Consider the following 16,059-nt stretch of genomic DNA (forward strand, 5'->3'; position numbering starts at 1 on the left):
ATAGTCAGAAATCAAATTGACTACATTATCATTAATAGAAGGTTTAGAAACAGTATTGCATCTGCAAAAATATACTTAAGTGCAGACGCAGCAACTAACTATAATCTGCGCTGTGCTCTAACCTAACTACGCTGTGCTGACTCCTAAGAAATGCTGTAATAGCAGATCAGTCCGGAAATAAGATAAATCGTGAGATTAAAAAACAGTTAGAAAGATCTGAACAAGAAAATATTGGTCAAAATCTAGATATCATGAATTCTGCCATGGTCACCATAGCAAACGAAGTTTTGAAACCAGAAAAAGACCCAATAGAGTAAAAGGATTGGATGACCGATAAAATACTAGAACTTATTCAACAAAGAAGAAATTGGAAAAACAAAGACGAGATTCGATATAGAGAGATATATCGACAAATAAGATACGAGGTTAAGCGAGTAAAAGAGGACTGGATGGAACAAAGATGTCGTGAAATGGAAGAACTACAAGGAAAACATGACGAGTTTAATATACATAAAGAAATTACCCACACTCAGAGAAAAAGAACTCCTCACTTGCTTTATGAGAAACTGCAAAGGTAAAATAATTCTCGACTTGGATGAAAAAAGGAAGAATGGACTAATTATATAAAAGAGCTCTTCCTGGATACGAGGCCACCACTTAACACCACAAAGTATACGAATACTGGTCCTAGTATTTTAAAAGCGGAAGTAGAGAAAGCCATCAAACAGAGCAAAAATGGGAATCTCCAGGCCCTGACCAAATACCATCTGACTGGCTCAAACTTCTGGATGACGACAATGTCTCACAACTAACAAACATTTATAACCATATATACAAGACTGGAATGATGCCACAGATATGGTTAGACTCCACATTTCTTCCACTTCCAAAAAAACCTAATACATCATCATGTAAAGACTTTAGACTAATTAGTCTCATGAGCCACTCTGTCAAGCTACTTCTTAAGATAATTCCTAATCAAGCAGAAATGTGAAGAGACAATGGGAAACAAACAATTCGGTTTCAGAGAAGGATTGGGAACAAGGGAAGCTTTGTTCTCTAAGTTAGTATCACTTCAAGATCATGGGAAATACAGAAACCAATTTACGTCTGCTTTATAGATTTTGAGAAGGCGTTTGATAGAGTTAAACATGATAGGTTGTTTGAATATCTAGAAATGATTGGAAGATATGATAAAGATCTGAGACTTTTACAACATCTATATTGGAATCAAGAAGCTTCTATTCTGGTAGACGGCAAAGAAACAGACAAAAGTTGCATTCAAAGAGGTGTCAGACAGGGTTGTATGTTATCCCCAACTTTGTTTAACGTATACTCAGAAATAATTTTTAATGGAGCCTGGAAGGACAATGTGGAATTCGAATCGGGGGAGAAACTATTAACAACATCAGATATGCAGACGGCACCGCGATCATGGCTGAAAATATCGAATATCTTGAATTCCTTATAGATCGAGTCCCTAGAGAATACTCCAATAACGGACTTAACATAAATGCAACAAAGACAAAGTTACATGTGGTTAGTAAACAAGACGTCGGCCCCATGCAACTAATTGTCAGTGATGAACCAATAACAAAAGTTAACCATTTTAAATACCTAGGATGTTGGATAAACGAGACACTAAATCCGGATGAAGAAATTAAAACTCGTATAGAAATTGCAAGAGGAGCATTTATGAAACTTAGATCTATTCTCAGCAACTCTCAGCTGAATTTACAACTAAGAATCAAGTTCCTAAAATGTTATGTGTATCTTGTATTACTATATGGATGTGAAACCTGGATCATGAAGGTTAACATGATAAACAAATTAGAAGCCTTTGAGATGTGGTCGTATTGTAGAATGCTCAGAATATCTTGGGTTCAACGCATTTCAAACAGAGAAGTCTTAAACAGAATAGGTCAAGGCCAAGGTGATATAACCAAGATGATAAAAAGAGAAAACTTGAATATCTGGGGCATATAATGAGAGGTAGCAGATACAGGATGCTGCAGTTAATACTCAATGGAAAGATCGACGGAAAAAGAGGAATTGGTCGGAAAAAATATTCATGGCTCCGAAACCTTCGTCAATGGACTGGCTTATCAGCAGATCAATTGTTACATGCCGCACAAGATCGAGAACGATATCGGCAAATTGTTATGGAAGCTACCCACGTCTAAAAATTTTGTCGCGGTACTTGAAGAAGAAGAAGAAATGTCAATCATTATTACGGTTGTATGTTCCATATAATATGTTATTGAACGTGAAAAGCCTCAGTGAAGAAATTACATGCATGTATTAACAGATATGACGTTTACAGTCAACACTTTCACACGGTTAGGACATTAGGTAGCGTAAAAAGCTTAATTATTTATAGTCCAGGGTAATAAGTATTTTCTCGGGACACTCAAAGTTCCAGGTAGCTGATTACTTTTTTAGTTATTGTAGACCTATAGGAAGAAAACCTACCTGTTTCCTGCCTAGAGTTCGCGTCCGTCTTTTAATTATTAACAATTTGGTGCAAAAATCGCGATTTTTTCGATTTTTTGCACTCCATTCAAAAACTAAATAGTTGACATAAAATTACAAAATTCAGTTTTTTAAAACATTGAAAACCCTTCAAAACGCCGATTTTTTAAAGTTAAAAAGTTAATTTGTTGCTACGCAAACTGCAAAATAAGAAAATCGTTATCTGTTAATAACTTTTACTAAAACTACCTTAGAATTTCCGTGTTTCACCCAGTTGGACACTGGGGTAATTAACAAACCCTCAAAATTTGAGACTGATCCATTAATTAGTTTAAGAGTTATTTTATTTGTTTATCCCAGAGACCTTTATTTTGCAATAAGATAAGACAGAACATAACGAAGATAGTGCAATTCTGAGTATGCCAAATTAAAGTAGAAGAGTGATAGTATCAAAATGTATTAAAAAAGGATAAAAAATAATTAACATAGTCAAAAATCCTAATGCCAAATTTTTAAAATTTTGTAGTTTATAAATATTTAGAATAACTTTAAAAATGTTGTTCGTAGAAACAATCTTTTTATATATTCGAAAAGAGAGTATTTTAACACGAATTTTCAAATAAAAAAATTTAGCCTGGGCTCATTTGGGACAAAGTTAGCCATATGTTTTTTTTAATTCACAGCTAATTTGTTTATAATAATTAAGGAATCCCATTATTATCATTTTAAAGAATGGGATTTCTATTTTCTCTTAAAAAAATTGCACAAACATTATACCTTCACAGCACCCTCTACGATTTTTCAAAAATGTAGTGCCAACGATTACTAGGGGGAATCTACAAATCCAGCGAGTTAAAATACCAAAAAAGCAATTTCAAACGAATATAATTTGCTGTATCTCCGGATCAACTCAATGGATTTTGATCTTTCTTTTTTTAATTGGTATGTAAGTTTTACGTACATTACAAATATGCAATTTGTTTATAAATTTATTAATTAATAAAAAGTCTAATTTTTTAAACAATTCTTGAAAAAATATTTTTTTTACAAAAATTTATTTTTTTAATCATAGTATCATTAATGATCACAGGAAAAGTTAAAGTACACTTTACTAAATATATCATTTTTATTAGATAATTATTTATTGAAGATAATTTATTTATTAAATAAAAGTATATCTTAACTTTATGATTAATAGGGATAGTATGATTAAAATCATGGATTTTTGGGAGAAAATTATTTTTTCAAGAATGGTTTAAACAAATTAGACTGTTTATTAATTAATGAATGTCTAGAAAAATTCCATATTTTTAATGTACAGAAAAATTACATACAAATTAAAAAAAAAACGATCAAAATATATTCAATAGATCCCGAGATATAGAAAATGATAGTAGTTTTAACTTGCTTTTTATAGTTTTTGAACTCGGGCATTTGTCTGCTCCCAGCTCCCCCTTCACTTACCACGAGTAGTCACCAATTAAACTACATTTTTAAAAATTCGTGTAAAATTCCAGCTTTTTTAATATGTAAAATGCCTTTTTCCACAGAAAATGTTTTTTTTGCACGATTGATCATTTTTGACTGTTTACCGTGACAGATTTTACGTCAGTAGGTGACATTTACTAGCAACTCGACGGTAAGTAATCCAACTCGACGGTAAGTACTCCAACTCGACGGTAAGTAATTCACTTACCGTCGAGTTAAAAAATCTCTTAATTTTAATTTATTTTTTGAAAGAATAAAGAAAACTAACGAATTATTTATTAATATTAAAATTTATGGTACAATTTGTTAAATTATTTAATGAAATCCCACTTGTTTGGGCTGTGGTTTCACTTCTAACAGAAACTCCTGCAGAATCGCGTACATTAGTAGTATCCAACATTTTTTCTCTTCAAATACGCGATCAAAGTTGAAAACTTGGAAATATCAATGCCATCATAAAGAAAAACGGTGGATTTAATCATTGAATATTCTGCCCAGAGGCTTCCAGGAGCTTTCAACTGCATATGTCTTTGAACCAAATATGCCAATAGAGTCTTTTCTTCGATTCTTAAATTCTCGCCTTCGCACCATTTTTTAAAACTTTGGTAGGTATTTTGATAACGGATTTTGGATTTTTCGGGAATAATTGCGGAACACCCTTCTTCCCAAGCCCGTTCAATTTCTTCAAATTCACTTTCGGTCATATTTTAATTTATAATAATCAAAATTGTACTTAAAATTATTGACAACTAAATAAAAACTCAATTCTCCATTGTTGTTATGCACCCTAGTTACTACCTAACAACCAAAGTATCTATCTTGATAAAATGAATGAAACTAGTCAATATGACGAAAATATTTAATTTTATAATTTCTAATGGTATCAATCGTGCAAAAAACGTTATAAGCATGTCGAACGTTAAGGGTAACCGATCTCAGACAATAATTGGAGTCGTCGCTCCGCTCCTCCTCCAAACAATTGTCTTCGATCGGTATAAAACCCTTACCGTTCTCCATACTTAATATACTATAAAGTTATTCTAAATGTTTTTAAACAACAAAATTTCACAAATTTGGCATTAGGATTTTTGACTATATTAGATAATATTTTTATCGTTTTTTAGTACATTTTGATAGTATCAGTTTTTTACTTTCATTTGGCATACTCAGAATTGCCCTATCTTCATTATTTTCTGTCTTATGTTATTGCAAAATAAAGGTCTCAATAATTAAATTTTGTAATTTTATGTCAACTATTTAGCTTTTGAATGGGGTGCAAAAAAAACCAAAAAATTCGCGATTTTTGCACTAAATTGTTAATAATTAAAAAACGGACGCGAACTCTAGGCAGGAAACAGGTAGGTTTTCTTCCTATAGGTCTACAATAACTAAAAAAGTATTCAGCTACCTGGATCTTTGAGCTACTTTGATCCCGAACATGGTCTATTTCTAGCTTATTGCCCTGGTCTATTATTTGAAGCCGGAGTAATAACGTAGGAAGCGTCGAACAAACTTTAATAAATTTTATCTCCATACATAGGAGTACGAAGAACGGTTTCTATTCATTAAGCATTTCAATAATAAATCAATTTACTGTTTTAATTAGAAAGAGGAACAACCGAACGGCGTAATTAAAATAGCATTTATCATTAACATTGTACATATTTATTTCAATTTATGGCTATTCAATAACATAGCAAACTGGTCTTTTCAAACACTTTTTTCTTAGTAACGTGTATTGTTTATTTCATTGTACTTATTAATATACCTAAGAAGAATCTTTTTTTAAGCTAGAGGCTAGAGGCTAGAGGGAGTACTAATAATTATGACTAGTATTTAAATGTTTTTAATTACTTTCATATACAGAGTAGACAAAATGTCTGGAAATGCCTAGTTATCTCTTAAATGGTTGATCCAAATTGTTCAAAACCCGGGATACGCATAAGGGATACGCATATTCTGTAATATGCAGATTTTAAATTTATGCTTATAATGTTACCAAATTTGCCATTTTTTGATATCACTGAGTCATCATCATCATTCTCTTTGCCTTATCCGTATGCTGGGTTGGCTTCCCTAATTGCATTTCTCCACACAATTCTATCTTGGGTCATATCAATGTTAATTCCCTTTACCAACATGTCCTGCCTTATCGTCTCCCCCAGGTCTTCTTTGGTCTTCCTATCCTACTCCTTCCAGGAATCTATTTAGCTATTCTTCGTATTGGCTGATTAACGTCTCGACGTTGAACATGACCAAACCATCTTAACCTATGCTCTCTCATTTTGGCATCAATTGGTGCCACACCTAGACTTCCCCTAATATACTCATTTTTAATTTTATCCTTCTTTGTCACTCCACTCATCCATCTAAGCATTCTCATTTCCGCCACGTGCATTCGTTGTTCCTCTTTCTAATTCACTGCCCAACATTCAGTTCCGTACATCATAGCCGGTCTAATGGCTGTTTTATAGAATTTTCCCTTCAGCTTCATTGGAATTTTTCTGTCACATAACACACCACTCGCTTCTTTCCACTTCATCCATCCAGCCCTAATTCTACTGCATGCATCTCCATCTTTTTCACCATTACTCTGTAATACAAAACATTATAATACTTACATATTAAATTCAATAATACATTTCTGCAAAAAAGAGATGACAAACAGCTAGGCTGATACAATGAAGTGTCATCCCTTTATTACTATAAACAAAAACGAATGATATATGACATTAAAAAAAATACAAAGAAAACGAATTGCTATTTACTTTCTTGTAAAATACTTTTGTACTTAGTCTTAAACGTACTTATTGGTAGATATTTTAGATGTTGGGGTACTTGGTTATATATTTTAAAAATCATATATGTGAATGATCCTTGAAATTTAGTAGTTCGGTGAGCAGGTGGTGATATTTGGCCTCTGAAACGAGTATGTATGTTGTGCACATCACTGCGAAACGTAATTTTATTGTATAAATATGGTGGAGACTTATATAATATTATTCTATGATACAATGTGGTCAAATGTAACTCTCTTCTACTCTTCATATTTAACCATTTAGCTTCAATCAGTTTATGGCTAATTCTTTCGAATTTTCTGATACCGTAGATGTACCGGAGACAAGACTTTTGAGCCCTTTGAATACGTGTTGTTTCTATATTGTCAAGGCACGGACCATATACTGTATCACAATAATTAAAGTGACTGAGAACCATTGTATCACACAATAAAATTTTTGTCTTTCGATCTAAAATGTGACGATGCGGAAATAGTACATTATATACCGCGGGACTGAAGTAGTACATTTAATCCTGAAGGTAAAGTTTATGGCCCGACCGCAGGGAGGGCCATAATTTACCTGAAGGATTAAATGTACTTCAGTCGCAAGGTATATACGATACTTTTCGTACTTCCGGTATGATTTTATTAATTATTTCAATAATTTCAATCAGTTTTTTCTCTCTTCAACTCATTTAATAAACTGTCTTTAAAATAAGTTACCATAGTAACATTGCGTTGTGACAGTTATAATTTAGAAACATTGTCATTACTAGTGTCATTGTAAAGAAACATTGTTATTGATAATTATTGGTATCATGAGTGAAGAAGGTGTATCTGATATTGATAAAAGAGCAGCCGAAGTAGGTGAAGAATTGTTACCACCGAAATCTAGAAAACTATACGAGCAGCAGTACGATGCTTTTAAAAAGTGGTGCCGCTTAAAAAATGTGAGACAACCTACTGAAAATGCGCTGTTAGTCTACTTCGATGATAAATCAAAAGCGGTTTGTGCCTCAACTCTCTGGGCACATTACTCAATGCTGAAATCGGTTATTAACATTAGAGAAGATATTGATATAAGTAAATTTCCAAAATTATTAGCTTTTTTGAAGAGAAGAAATGAGGGATTTAAGCCAAAGAAGTCAAGAATTCTCACGTCTGAGCAGGTAGATCAGTTCTTACGGGAGGCTCCGGATGATAAATATTTAATGCTTAAGGTAAATTTGGAAATTTGTTTATATTCAGAAATTTTAAGAAATCAATTTTTTTGTAGGTTGCACTTATTTTGGGCGTTGCGGGAGCTTGTCGTGGAAAAGAGTTGGTTGATTTAGAAATCGACGATGTGAGAGATTTGGGCGATTCCTTCCTAATTGCGATTAGAAACACCAAAAATAAAATTGACCGAAATTTTGTGATCAAAAATTCAGAAAACAGTGCCATCAGTTTTGTGGCGATATTTCGGAAATATGTGGCATTGCGAAAGACAGGGACAACTCATTCAAAATTTTTTGTTCAATACATCAACAAAGAATGTACTACGCGAGTAGTAGGAAAAAACATGTTTGGTACAATTCCACGGCAAATAGCAGCTTTCTTGAAATTAGAAAATGCGACGTCTTATACGGGACATTGTTTTAGACGCACATCTGCGTCTTTGTTAGCTGATTCGGGAGCAACAATAGACGTGCTGAAGAGACATGGAGGATGGAAATCCTCCAACGTGGCCGAGGGATATATTGAATCGTCTATTAAAAATAAACAAAAAATTTCAGATAAAATATTTGGTCAAGTCGCCGATTCGTCCACTATAGTTATGCCACAGTCCTCATTCTCGCTTCCTGTTTCCGCAGGATCTTCGAAACAAACACCAGTTCAATATGAAAAGGACCTATCTGTTACTCGTCAGTTACCTGCTGCATTAACCCAGGAAAGACTGGTCAATATGACGAACTGTCACAATATTAATTTGAATATTAACGTTAATTACCATTCTAATTAATTATATTTTTCAATAAAATATCCCTTAAATTCGTTTGTTTGTGATTTAATCGTTCCGGGAGTTTCGTCAATATTTAATCCCGGAGGGATTAAATGTGACACTTTAGTACCTGTCACAAGGGAGTGAAGTTGTCACTTTAGGCCCGGAAGTACGAAAGAGCATTTTTAGATTGGTATAAGCCCGTTTAATGCACTTATTCACATGACTGCCAAATTTGAGATCTGTATCTAATTCTAAACCTAAATTTCGTGCCACATTAACAGATAATACATCAACACCATCAATTGAGACTGACAGTTGCTCTGAAATGACGTCTTTGTTTTTTCCGAACACTAACATTTGAGTTTTAGTGGGATTTATGATTAACTGATGTCTTTTTGAAAAGTTTACAAGTTTTGACAATCCTGTATTAATACGTTCATTTGTGATAATACTATCGAACTCGGTTATACTAATTTTTATCTGAGTATCATCTGCATAAATGTAAGCTTTACAATTTTCTAAAACAGTAGATACGTTACTTGCATATAGACAAAATAAAACCGGTCCCAAAACTGAACCTTGGGGCACACCACAAAATATATTTTTTTATTAGATATTCCCGAACTTGTTTCCACAAACTGAGATCTGTTAGTAAGATAATGTTTAATACATTTAATAGCATTTGGAGAGAACCCTACATAATGCAAAATATTGGATAATAACTGATGATTTATTGTATCAAAAGCTTTTGTATAATCCACAAGTATTAGTATACTAGAATTTCCCTTATCTATGTCTCGAAGTATGTCATCGGTAACTTCCAATAGCGCTGTTGCACAGCTGTAGCCCCGCCGAAAGCCTGACTGACTAGTTGGTAAAATATCATATTGACTTGTATGTTGTTCAATTTGATTTTTTATTATTTTTTCTAAAACTTTCGACAACACAGATAAAATGGAAATAGGTCTGAGTTCACTCATACTAGTTATGTTGGATTTCTTAGGCAAAGGAAAAACTTTTGATATTTTCCATTCATCGGGAAAAACTTATAATTCAATACAGGTATTAACAATATTAGTTATGAATGGTAAAATGTATGGGCAACATAGCAAAAGCATGTCAATTTGTAATTCGTCGACTCACACTGCTTTAGTTTTAATTTCTAGTAAATATTTATACACAGTATTTGTATTAACTGTGATGAAATTCAATAATTCATTAAAATTTGTCTTTAAATTATTATTATAGAAAAGTAATAAGTTCTGATCTGGCTCAGTCATATTACCAGTTACTAAAAGAAAATGATTATTTATATTATTAGTATTATCTAAATTTTGCGGTATTTCTCTATTTGCCGGTTTCGAACGAATATCCAACTTTCTGATTTGTTGCCACATTTGTTTACTATTTCTACCATAAGTATTCAAACAAAAATTAAAATACCCCCTTTTCTCGTTTCTTATTGCAACAGTAGTGAAATTTTTCAAATCTTTGTAATACTGGTAATGAGCTGGACGTTTTGTTGTTCGGTATTTAGAAAGAGCTTTATCTCTCAGCTTTATCAATAGTTTTATGTTATCTGTAAGCCATGGAGGATTTATTTTTTTGTTTTTTCTTTTTCTAATAGGAGCTAATGTATCAAAAATATTTACCATTAACTGATTAAAAAGTGAAACTTTATCATTAATATTTTCTAACCGAAATATTTCTTCGAAAGGAGACGAATATAAAAATATACCGATCCTAGGTACTTAAAACTATTGCTCTTCACAATCATTTCACCATCCAAAGATACCATTTTATTTGTAGTAGCTCCATCTTTAAATGAACATTCCAAATACTCTGTTTTTGTCCTACTAAGTTTTAACCCTTTTTCCTCCAGAGCTTGTCTCCACTGTTCCAGGTTTTGTTCTAAGTCTCTTTCACTATTTCCTATTAACACTGCATTTGGCACCATGGAATGCTACCCTGTAGTTTCGCTGTTATCTGGTCCAAAACTAATGAGAATAATACTGTGATATCACTGAGTCATTTATACTAAAATCACAATAAAGATGCATTAGAAATAAACAAACCAAGACGCTTGAATTTTACGAAGAGCACTTAAAAATCATGATTTGCAATGTATAGGTAGGTATACATTGTAAATCCCAAATTATCATTTGCAAAGTTTACACATTGTAAATCATGATTTGGGAGTGATCCACGTAAAATTCAACGTGTCATGGTTTATTTATTTCTAGTTCATCTTTATTTTGATCTTAGTATAGGTTTTATAGGTTTTTGAAGTTACACTTCTTTAGGCACGAGGGTAAAAATTTTGATTTTACTGAGCGCATGCGCACACCGACAGTATGGTATAAACGTTATACGGGATCTGATTGGGTGTTAAAATCATCTGTCAATAATTGTTTCATATGGAGATTTTGTATAAACAAATTAATGTTGTGTATATTCATATTATTTTTTATTGTTGTGACAACAGAGAAAAAAGTTTATAATTGTAGTGACTTTTTAAATAGGTAGTTTTTAAAAGCGACAGGTACGTGATAATTATAAATGTTTCAGTATCCTAATAAAAAATTTCATAGGTACCTACCTACCTATTTGGTAGAACCTACCAAAATAGTATGTACTGCTTTGATTTACATAATTTGATTACCATCAAAATTTCTATCAATATTCACCTAATATATTGTTTTCTTACTCTATGTTTTGTTGTATTTAATATTTCAATTCCAAATAATTTCAATTCAAAATCAAAATAATTTGATTTAATTCAGAACTGTCAAAAGTTTAATCCCTTTAGTTAGTTGATCTTCGCACATGATGATGCATGGTCTCCGTGGGTAAACGTTTAAGGTGAATGAATTTCAATACTAACTGCTCTGATAAGCGGGTTCGATCCCCAATAGAAACTTTAATTTTTTTAGTTTTTTTTACATTTTATGATTGTAAGTATATTTATTATATAATTAATTTTTTCAGAAAATACGTATTTAGTTAAAAAAAATTCCGACAATTATTGTTCAGAAATCAATGTGTTTGTGTGTGTTTTATTCTTTTATTTTAATTTTTGGCACTGTTTTAATAAAATTTTTTGAGAAATAGTAAGTATAAGTTTAATATTTAAATAAACTGTTTAAAGTATATTAATTTCGTTGAAATCATATAATAGAAATATAACTTCTTACGTGCGTACAAAGTACACACACATTCATTTTTTTTATACAAGATTCTGTATGCTATACTTCTTATTATTATTCTAATAATCCTCCAATAAAGTGGTGTTCTCAATAAAGGTAGAATACGGGTGAGGCAAATAAAGGGCCTATTAGAAATATCTCGAGAACTAAAGGCAACAGAATCATGAAAATTGGAATAAAGGGGTTTTGAAGGATGATCTATTTAATGAAAATATTTTCATCTCTTTGCAACTTCCGGTTATACCGGAAGTTGCTTATAACTTCGTTTTTTTAAATAGGACACCCTGTATATTTTTATATTTCTGGATTCTCTTCGATGTCTTCTTTCTTAAAATATGAGAATTTGTAATATTATACAGGGTATTTTAAAAGATAATTACGTTTTTTTATTAATTTCGTAGCAAAATTAACACCCTGTAGAATTGTAGTAGTTTGACATCTAAAACTCTACTTACGTTCAAATGATTTTTAATATACTCTACTATTGTTAAGAATCATTAGTATGGCTAAATTTTTAATTTTAGTATACAGGGTTGGTCGAAACTCGGAATGAGTATTTTCTGAGTTTTCTTAAATGGAACACCCTGTATTTTAGTATTGTAATGAAATGATATTTTATGGTTCTTTTTATTTCTTAAGCATTCCCTATACCTAACTGCTTTAATTTGTGCTTAATTGTTAATCGCACCAACAATCTTAACTAAGTAGGTATTTCGATAGCTAAACCATTATTGGTAATTTTAAGGACCAGTCTGGATTAATATGTATTTATTTCTGAAAAATTATTTGGGATTGAGTATTTTCACGGCCAACCTAATAAAGTTTTACGTATTTTTTGTTGCAATTAATGTTTAGCTTGAATCACCAATAACTCACAAATTAAAGCAGTTAGGTATAGGGAATGCTTAAGAAATAAAAAAGTACTATAAAATATCATTTCACTACAATACAAAAATACAGGGTGTCCTATTTAAGAAAACTCAGAAAATACTCATTCCGAGTTTCGACCAACCCTGTATACTAAAATTAAAAATTTAGCTATACTAATGATTCTTAACAATAGTAGAGTATATTAAAAATCATTTGAACGTAAGTAGAGTTTTAGATGTCAAACTACTACAATTATACAGGGTGTGAATGTTGCTACGAAATTAATAAAAAAAACATAATTATCTTTTAAAATACCCTGTATAATTACAAAACCTTATATTTAAGAAAGAAGACATCGAAGATAATCCAAAAATGTAAAAATATACAGGGTGTCCCATTAAAAAAAAACGAAGTTATAAGCAACTTCCGGTATAACCGGAAGTTGTAAAGAGATGAAAATATTTTCATTTAATAGATCATCCCTCAAAACCCCTTTATTCCAATGTTCATGATTCTGTTGCCTTTAGTTCTCGAGATATTTCTAATAGGCCAGTTATCTGCCTCACCCTATATATATAGAGTGTTTTATTTAAAAAAAAATCAAAGTGACTAATGATATTTGAAAAATGGTAAGCCTCACCTATCAAATTCCAAGCCTTCCTATTACAAAATAGGTGTATCCCTGTTTTTTTATCATTTAAACTATCCATTAAAGAGATAGTTAGACTTTTCCATTGGTCCACTATGTGTACTATAAATTATTATACTATTATCCCGGTTATTTATAGCATTCTTCGCCTTCCGGTTCCCAGTTTCCAGCTTCCCAGTGAAGAAATAATATAAATTATGAGCTGTAGAGTTTAAAATCTATAAGTAGGATTCTAGCCTGGCTGTAGGCCCATCCTCATTTACCACATGCTTGGGACACAGGCATCCACGGGCTTGGGACCAGTAACAGTTCCGTAGAGCTACTTGATCCACCCAACAAAACTTCAGGCAGAGTTAATAACATTATTATGGCGAAACTGACATATTAACAATAAAACAAAATCAAGAATTTTTAAAGTCAGTTTATGACCAATAAAGACATTTACATCAGAAACAGGGTAGGCCAAGGCGAAGGTGACTTAACGAAGATGATAAAAAAGAGAAAACTTGAATCATCATGGTGTCTACACTCCTAGCGGAGTGATTGCATCTTGTACAATTGTCCTCGATTCGTTCCTGTTTTTTGCTTCTAGCTACCCATTCTCTGACTCCCATCTTCTTAAGGTCCTCTTCTATCTGGTTTTCCCATCTAGTTTTGGCTCTTCCTCGTGGTCTGCCTGATACAGGTCTCCATTTGGAAATTTTCTTATTAGCGGCTTCTGGAGACCTCCTACTTTGAAATACCTGGGGCATATAATGAGAGGCAGCAGATACAGGGTACTGCAGTTAATACTTAACGAAAAGATCGACGGAAAAAGCGGAATTGGTAGGAGGAAATATTCATGGCTGCGAATCCTTGGTCAATGAAATAGCTTAACAACAGATGAATAATTCTTACATGCCGCGCAAGATCGAGAACGATATCGGCAAAGTGTCGGCCTACCCACGTCCAAAATTTGCGCACGAGACTTAAAGAAGAAGACATCAGAAACAAGGTCGAAGATAGCCACAACACAAGGAGACAACGGGAGACGGCAGAGATGACAGTACTGAGAGGAATTACAGGAAATACGCTGAGAGATCGAAAGAGGAGTGAAGACGTTAAAAGAAAATATTTCGCACAATGTATAAACGAATAGACAGTAAACAGAATAAAGAATGGAATAACTACCTAAGCAGAATGGAGAGGCCTGTGTGGTCAAAATAGCAAGAGATATGTCACCAATCTTCCATATAGAGAGAATTTAATAAATGAAAAATATTCTACCCAGATGAGATTCGAACTCACAACCTTTGCATCCAAAGGTAGGCTCTCTTACCAATGAGCCACAGAGAGGATATTTTTTAATTAGAACTAAATTAAAAAATATGTTTATTTGTACGACGTGTACATAATTATTATGTACACTATAATTAGAAAAAATAATATTGTAATTACGGAGTCGCATACATCAAATAATATTGCCATCTTCTTGTGTATTTTTATTTTCACACAGAACACCTACACAACGTGATTCTTCATCTGATATGATTAGCGTGCAAGTCAGATAACTTCAGTGTGTGCATCAACTGAAATATTTGACCTTCCAATATTGCACGCATACCAGCTGCCAGCGTTTAGAAATATGAATGGACCCATCGTTTTTTCTCATGGGTATGGGCACGGGGGTTATTAATATCTCATTTATAAGAACTTGATTTCTCGAGTCTGTACAGGTTATGCTGACCAGGTGTAACAAAGGGTGAAGAGTATATTATAATATAATAGTCTACGAGTAATAAGGTTAGTTTTCTACAGTTAATTGAATGTAAAAACAGCACAGACAATAGAGAAGTTACACAACAGCCGACAACGTACAAAAAACTATTTTTGACGGTCACTTAAACATTTTATATACTCGTAAGTACTGTCTATGTGTGGAGAAATATCGTTTTTTTGACAGTTGATTTTAGCAAATGAATGATAGTTTAGACAAGCATTTAATGAAATGAAGAGTACAATTCCAGTTTCCCCTTCTTTAATTTATGGAGTCGTATGCCTGTTTAAATTCCTAAGTTTTGTTTGTAGCTATTATTTTGTATTAATTTTAACATATTTAACTATTTTCAATGGAAAATAAGCCACAATTTTATCAAAAAAAATGATTTTATTGACGTTTCGACGCCCAAGTCGGGTGTCGTTGTCAAAATATAAAATAATATTAATTAAACAAAAATGTTGTTGCTTAGTAAAAAATTCTTTTAATAATTTATTTAATCTGACTCATTTATATCGGCAATTCAGACATGTATTATACATTTTAAAGTAAAAGACTTTAAAATGATATTGCCAATATTGATGAGTTGCGTTCCTGGGACGACTTTACTAAAAGATAGTTCATTTGATCACATGAAATCAACCCAACTCAAGAATATCCGCCATAAAAAATTATAGCATGTGATCTGTCTTTAAAAGGTAATCTAAGTCAGTAATTTAGTACGTCAGTAACATATCGAGTTAGTACATATTTTATATTTTAGTATTATGTATATAATATCTACATAGGTATGTATTATTAATATTATTTATATTTTAAAATAGCATATTATATATTAAAGTCGGAATTTGGTAT

Source organism: Diabrotica virgifera, chromosome 7 (genome assembly GCF_917563875.1).
Source record: "Diabrotica virgifera virgifera chromosome 7, PGI_DIABVI_V3a".
Taxonomy (NCBI): Eukaryota; Metazoa; Arthropoda; class Insecta; order Coleoptera; family Chrysomelidae; genus Diabrotica; species Diabrotica virgifera.